Source organism: Camelina sativa, chromosome 14 (assembly GCF_000633955.1).
Source record: "Camelina sativa cultivar DH55 chromosome 14, Cs, whole genome shotgun sequence".
NCBI lineage: Eukaryota > Viridiplantae > Streptophyta > Magnoliopsida > Brassicales > Brassicaceae > Camelina > Camelina sativa.
In genome coordinates, this window is record NC_025698.1 from 27,524,059 (window position 1) to 27,532,297 (window position 8,239).

General features: G+C 39.1%; 1 pseudogene; it reads left to right on the forward strand.

The window, feature by feature from the left end:
• Positions 6,442-7,571, forward strand: LOC104742625 (annotated as a pseudogene).

Here is an 8,239-nt window from a genome sequence, read left to right on the forward strand (position 1 = left end):
GTTGATCTCTTGTCCACACACTTCTAATCAAAATAAAATTGCAAACGAGGAAATCATCACTTTACTTATCTAAGCTTATCCATATATAATCGATGACAAAAAAAGCTTATCCATAATGTTTGTAAGTAAACTTCAACACTATTTCTGGTTGTAATTTCCTCAATAATATGTTGTCCACTACAACAACTTCAGCTTCATTTATCAATCGATTCAATCCTTATGAGATCTTATTTGGGAAACCTTAAAGACGTTTGGTTGTACGTGTTAATAATCTCTGATCAGGCCCTATATAGAGAATAAGTTTAATTCAAGATCACTAAAATATATTGTCTGAGTATTTGTTGGCAATATTGTATTGGACTTGCGTCGACCTACTGATACAGTGATACTCTAAGAAAATATCAAAAAGTCCACGTGTTTAGAATTTTCTTGCAACTAAATTAGTATGTATAGTGTATATATGTATGTTTGTCATCATCACTTTTCACATTTTAAAAATGTAACTTAGAGTATTGCCACATAAAACAACTCTCATATTTCTTTTTTATGATATTAATCTTGAAAGCAATGTTTGCTTGGTGTTCTTTAGTTACGTTTTTCCCTCCACTTGCTTTGGATCGGATTTACTTACTTTTCGAGTACTAATTATTGCTTCCCCAGTGAAATATAAGGTTAAGACAATATAAGTCGAGTATAAAAATCAAGGATTAGGGCTTTAAAATATCTGAGGACGAATCTCACCACTGAATTATAAGATTCGCTTTAATTTTGTCATTCATTTTTGTCAGATCAGAAAATTGGACTATTATCAACTTGTCGTTCTTCTTCTTTTTCTTTGTTTGATACACGACTCCCTGCAGATTTTTTTTTAAGTTGATTGGTATAGTGAGTCTTATGGTATAAGAGATGTGAGCAAGATAATAAAAACGTAAAGAACAAGACACATATTTAACGTGGTTCACCAATACATTCTGTTGGCTACGTCCACGGGCAAAGAGACAGATTATATTACTGGAGAAAGTACAAATATTTCAGAATATATGGAGGCTAGGTTAATAAGAGTATATATAGGAACATAAAACCCTAGTTAACCTTAATCTGATTTGGGCCTAAAATAATGGGTCCAATCCAATTCAAGTCATATCCAACAAATCTCCACCTTAACTTGAATCTTCCAAAACAGACAGATGTACCGGATGCACTGATCACAGTGCCAGATGTACCAGACTTCTCCACCAGACAGTTGTAACAGACAAACATACCATAGTTCTCCTTTGCTTCATCAGATATCTGATGCTGCATCAAGCCAGAATGTTGTATCAGATGTCCGATGCTTCGTCAAGCCATAATGCTGTATCAGATGTCCGGTGCTTCGTCAAGCCAGAATGCTATATCAGATGTCCGATGCTTCCAGAATGCTATATCAGATGTCAGATGCTTCGCCGAGTCAGATTGTCCCATTGGGACCAGATGCTCCATCAGGAGCCTGATGCATGTTCAGAGGCCTGATGTCCCTCCATGGACCTGATACATTATCAGATGTCTGATGTCCCTCCAGGGACCTGATGCCTTATCAGAGGTCTAATGTCTCTCCAGGGACCTGATGCCCCATCAGAGGCCTGATCGCCCACCTGGGCGATTAACAGCTTGAGATATTCAACAAGTCTAAACAATGTTTAAACTTGCTCTGAGGAACCAGTTTAGTGAACATATCAGCAGGGTTGTCAGATGTCCCTATTTTCTTCACTTGAATCCGCTTTTCTTTTCTCAGGAAATGATATCTCACATCAATATGATTGGTCCTTTCATGATGGACCTGATCCTTGGCTAAACAAATCGCACTCAAACTGTCACAGTACACTGTAGCCTGATCATGATGCAAACCTAGATCGTTGATCAATCCTTTTAGCCATATACTTTCCTTATTAGCTTCTGTCAGAGCCATGCACTCTGCCTCAGTAGTTGATAACGTCACAGTTGGCTGCAGAGTTGCTTTCCAGCTGATCACAGAATCACCCAAGGTAAACACGTAACCAGTCATCGACCTTCTGCTATCTACATCTCCTGCATAATCAGAATCAGAATAGCCTGCAACCAGGCTTGGAGCCTCACCTCCATATATGAGGACAACATCAGATGTACCCTTCAAATACCTAAAAATCCTCTTCACAGCCAGCCAATGCTCTTTTCCTGGTTGTCCCATGAACCTGCTCACAACACTGACTGCATGTGCAAGATCTGGCCTTGTACAGACCATTGCATACATCAAACTTCCCACATCACTAGCATAAGGAACCCGAGACATATACTCTTTTTCCTCTTTCGACTGATGAGCACTCGGAGTGTCAACAGGCTTTGATGATGACATACCAAACCTGTTCAACACTTTCTGAATGTAGCCTTTCTGTGACAAGAAAAGCTTCTTCTGATTTCTTTCTCTAAGGATTTCCATTCCTAGAATCTTCTTTGTTGCGCCTAGATCCTTCATCTCAAACTCAGCACTTAGCAGATCTTTCAACGTCTGTATATTACTCATCTGTTTGGCAGCTATCAGCATGTCGTCTACATACAGCACCAGATAGATGTAAGATTCATCTCCCACCTTGCTGATGTAGACACAACAGTCATATGGTTTCCTCATGTAGTCCAACTCCATCATATAGCTGTCAAACCTCTTAGACCACTGTCTGGGAGACTGCTTGAGTCCATACAGAGACTTGTTCAACTTACAAACATGATTCTCCTTACCAGGGACTTGAAAACCGTCTGGTTGAGTCATGTAAATTTCTTCCTCTAGCTCTCCATGAAGAAAAGCCGTCTTGACATCAAGTTGCTCAAGTTCTAAATCCTGATGGGCTACAATTGCTAGCAGAGCTCTGATAGAAGTGTGTTTGACCACAGGTGAAAAAATCTCATTGTAGTCCACCCATTCTCTTTGACTGAAACTCCTAGCAACAACTCGAGCCTTATATTTGACTCCTTCTACCGGTGATATCCCTTCCTTTATCTTGAAGATCCACTTACAAGTAACAATTTTTCTCCCAGGTGGTGGTGTGACCAGATCCCAGGTCTGATTTTTGTTGTGAGATTCCATCTCATCACCCATTGCAGCAAACCATTTCTCTGCATCAGTTCCGGAAACAGCTTCCTGATAAGTGGATGGCTCGTAAGTATCCACTTCTTCTGCAACCTGTAAAGCATAACCAGCCATATCATCAAAACAGTACCCTGTTGTGTCCTCAACACGGTATCTTTGAGGTGGTCTAACTCCAACTCTTCTTGTTCGGTTCAGAGCGATACTATGTGGTTTATTTTCTGATTCTACAGGTTCTTGCAAAACAGCTTCTGGTTGTATCTCTTGATTCTCTTTGTGTTGCTGCAAATCATCGGTTTGATCCTCTATCATCTCCACCTGTTTATCAAAACTACCAGTCTCTACTGCATTTGTAGACTTTGTTGAACATCTGAGCATAGAACTTTCATCAAAGACCACATTCCTGCTCAAAATCACTTTGTTCTCTGATGGAGACCAAATCCTATATCCCTTGACTCCATCTCCGTAGCCTACAAAAACTCCCTTCCTTGCTCTTGGCTCCAATTTTCCTTCATTAACATGATAATAAACTGTGCAGCCAAAAACCTTTAGATTAGAGTAGTCAGCATTTTTACCAGACCAAATCTCTGTAGGTGTCTTGCACTTGATGCATGTGTGCGGTCCACGGTTGATCAAGTAGCAAGCTGTACTTACTGCTTCAGCCCAGAATCTCTTTTCCAAACCAGCGTTTGAAAGCATACATCTTGCTCTCTCTAACAATGTCTGATTCATCCGTTCAGCAACACCATTCTGTTGTGGTGTATTCCTGACTGTGTGATGTTGGGCAACCCCCTGATCCTTACACAACTGATTGAACTCTAATGAACAAAACTCCAGACCATTGTCCGTCCGCAGCCTCTTGATTTTCTTTCATGTATGATTTTCAACCAATGTTTTCCACTCCCTGAAGTTTTTGAAAGCTTCACCTTTATGTTTTAACATGATCACCCAGGTCTTCCTTGAATAATCATCAATCATCGACACAAAATATTTGTGACCTCCCAAAGACTCAAACCGAGCAGGACCCCAACAATCTGAGTGGATGTAATCCAAAGTACCTTTAGTTATATGAACAGCTTTAGGGAACTTACTAGGATGAAGCTTCCCAAGAACACAGTGTTCACAAAACCCGATGCTCTTAACCTCATGACCACATAGAAGATCTTCCTTTAACAGAATTTGCATTCCCCTTTCACCCATATGACCAAGCCTCATATGCCATAACTTTGTCAGATCCTCCTTGTGAATCTCTGGAGATGCAACATTTGCTGAACCTGCAACTGTGGATCCTTGTAAGATATACAAAGTACCACGTAGGTTACCCTTTAGAATCACATTAGAACCCTGACAGACTCTCAGAACTCCGTCTCCACCAGAATACTTAAAACCCTTGCTATCAAGGAAACTCACAGATATCAAATTCTTCTCCATCGACGGAACATGTCTGACATCGTTCAGTGTGCATAATCTACCATCATGTGCCCTGATCTTGATCGAACCAATCCCAACAAACTGACTTGAAGAACTGTTGGCCATCTTGATGCGGCCATTTTCTACCTGAGTGTATGTTGAGAACCATTCTCTCCTTGGACACATGTGATAGGAAGCTCCAGTATCTAGAACCCACACATCAGAGTGATGAGTGTTTCCATCAGCAACTAGAGCAAAATCCTGTTCGGACTTCGTATCATTTTCTGCTACAGCAGCAGACCCAAAACGCTTCTTTTTAGAGCAGTCTGTTTTCCAGTGCCCTTTCTCCTTACAGTAGTTATAAATGTCATTTGGCTTAGGACCCTTTGAAAACATCTTTCTGTTTATGTTATTCTTACTGTATCCCAGCCCACTGCTGCCACTGGCTAATAACCCAGAAGCTTGATCATCTGTAACTGTATCAGCCGCCTGATGACGCAACACCCTGCTGTGAAGAGCTGATCTGACTTGTTCCAAAGTAACTGTATCTTTGTTCACTATAAACGATTCCACAAAGTTCTCGTATGATAGTGGTAAAGATACCAACAGAAGCAAAGCAGCATCTTCATCCTCCACCTTAACATCAATATTCCGTAGGTCAAGTAATACTGAGTTCAACTGATCCAAACGATCTTTGAGTGGCGTACCTTCTCGCATCCTCAATGCAAACAGACGTCGTTTCAGAAGCAATTTCTTATGCAAAGATTTTGTCATATACAAAATCTCTAACTTATCCCACAGATTGGCAGCAGTGGTTTCACCTGAAACCTCAATGATGATCTCATCTTCAAGACACAACAGAATCGTGGAATGTGTCATCTCTTCAATTTCGGCTATCTCACCAACATCGCCTTTCTTGTCCTTCGACAAGGGTGCCCACAAGCCTTGTTGCTTTAACAGAGCTTTCATCTTTATCTGCAAGAGACTGAAACTATTTCTCCCAGAAAACTTGTCAATCTTTACATTCACTGCAGACATCTTCTCACCAAATTAAAACACATAAAATTTCCAGAACCTGAATTTGCACGAACCTTCTTCTGCACGGATTTTGCACGACCCTTTTGCACGGATTTTTGTCACAGAACCAGATTCGGCACTAGATTTGCACGAAACTTATTCAACCCGAAAAACGCACTAACGTAGAAAACGAGACTTGTGCACTGACACGAATTTCGTACGGATCTGAAACGGCCCGAGATTTGCACGGATCTGAAACTGCACAAAATTCGCACAAAGAACGCAGAAAGAAATAAACCTTGTGCTCTGATACCAGTTTGTTATAATAGATGTGAACAAAATAATAGAAACGTAAAGAACAAGACACAGATTTTAACGTGGTTCACCAACACTTTCTGTTGGCTACGTCCACGGGCAAAGAGACAGATTATATTACTGGAGAAAGTACAGATATTTCAGAATACATGGAAGCTAGGTTAACAAGAGTATATATAAAAAGATAAAACCTTAGTTAACCCTAATCTGATTTGGACCTAAAATAATAGGCCAATCCAAATCAAGTCATATCCAACATCTTAAATGGAATTGGAAACATCAAATTCAGAAGGTCCTTTTACAACCATTTCATCTATGTCGGCTCACTATTTCGCACCACAGAAGAATGATCAATCAAATTATTAGAGAAATTTGGACCACTTCAAGCACTTGAACTCTGGTCGTGTACGTGCACTGAATAATGTGAGCCCATTTTGGTAATTCTCAGTCGTGTACGTACGCGATGTCGGTGTCACTTTTAGAAACTTCGAAATTATGTTGATAAACCGTGTATCATACACGTCACCTTTAGATACAAAATTAGATAATTTTGATATAACTTTATTTATTTATTTCTTTATTTTTTGAGTCTCTCTTTATATCACTTTCTATATATAGTGAATCATGCAACAAAATACACATTAAAAAAAAAAACCTTGTGTTCTTGTACTTGTAAGGTTAGGTGACTCAAGACTCCCCAAAGCTATGGCGGACAAGGTACATTTCTGGATCTGAATATTCGAATTACTTCTTATAATCAGATCTTATTCTCTTTAGTAACTGTTAATTACCCTATAATACTTTTTATAGCTGATACGGTTACTAATTAAAGTAATAATGATCAAATTATATGATTTACGAACAGATGGTGGTGATGATGAAGTTAAAAGTGGATCTAAACTGTCCCAAATGCTACAAAAAGGCTAAGAAAGCTATCCGCAAATTCCCTCGTGAGTTTCTTCTCTCATTGATTTTATTTTCTGCTCAATTTAAATCACTGAGGGTTGACAAAAGTCTTGAATCTTGATAAATGGATACGGTTTTTGTGGTATGTGTTGTTTTGCCATAAATATAGAAATAACAGACGAAATGTTTGATGAGAAGTCGAACACGATCCTCATCAAAGTGGTTTGTTACGATCCTGAGAGGCTAATGAACAAACTCTGCTCCAAAGGAGACGGTTCTATCAAGTCCATCGTGATCCTTGAGCCACCCAAACCGCCTCAACCCCAGCCTCAGCCCCCTCAGAAGCCCAAAGAGGCTCCAGCACCAGCTCCTGTTCAGGCTCCGGCTCCTGCTCCTGTTCAGGCTCTGGCACCGACTCCAGCACCTCAGCCGATGCCACCGNCCGATGCCACCGGTGTGGCAGCCGTATCATTGTGGGCCGTATTACGAGGCCCAACAGTACCAATGTTACGGAAGGCCCGTTTACGAGAACTGGGGAGGTGGACGACAATGTTGCCACGAATACACGAACGCTCAAGGATGCTCCATCATGTGAAACACCTGAACCAACGCAATCTTCTACTCATATTTAGTATTATTATATACCAGCAAATAAATTAATACAAGAAGTTATTTTAGTTGTCTTCGTCTTACCAGTAATTATATTTTGAGGCATTGTCCTTTTTACGTATGTATTTATATATATATATATATATATACGCTATAGGGTTTTGTTACATGTGTATATCTCGTTTTTGGTTATAGTATGATACAACTTCTATTTGCTCAATTCTTTTCTTGCTAGCTAGGAATACAAATAGTATAAATTTTTGCATTAAGATATAGTTTTGGTTACAGAGAAATAGCATTGTAATTAGCACAAAAGATGGAAACCTAGTCCATGTGTTTGTCACTATGTTGCCTAATAATTGTCGATTTTTTCTCTATCTATAACATGAACGTAAGCGTTCGTTGTAATTCCGAAGCACAATTGTATAGTCGTAACTTGTTTACCAATTAAGAAACTTGATCTACTCAAGAGAGGGGCAACCGGAATCATGATGCATCTTTGGGAATGCTAAATTGTAAAGTTGATGCCTTATTGGAAACATAAACTCTAAAAACCTTAAAAACTTAAAAACTTAAATACTTAATAACAATAATAATAATAATACAAAAAGTGGATTTATTTGTTGTTGTTATTAACGTTTTTAACTTGGGCATAATTTTAACCATATAAATTATAATAGATAAAAATTTTATTATAAATATGATAATTCCATATATATGAAGAACTATATATTCTTTAAAAGATTACATCGATCTGGGCCATAACAGCAAGTGTCGAGCCATTACAGATTGTAATGACAAATATTGAGCCAATAAGGGCCGTAACAACAAATATCGAGCCAATATTGGTTGTAACGGGATTTTGGGACCGATTCTGATTTGTTACGA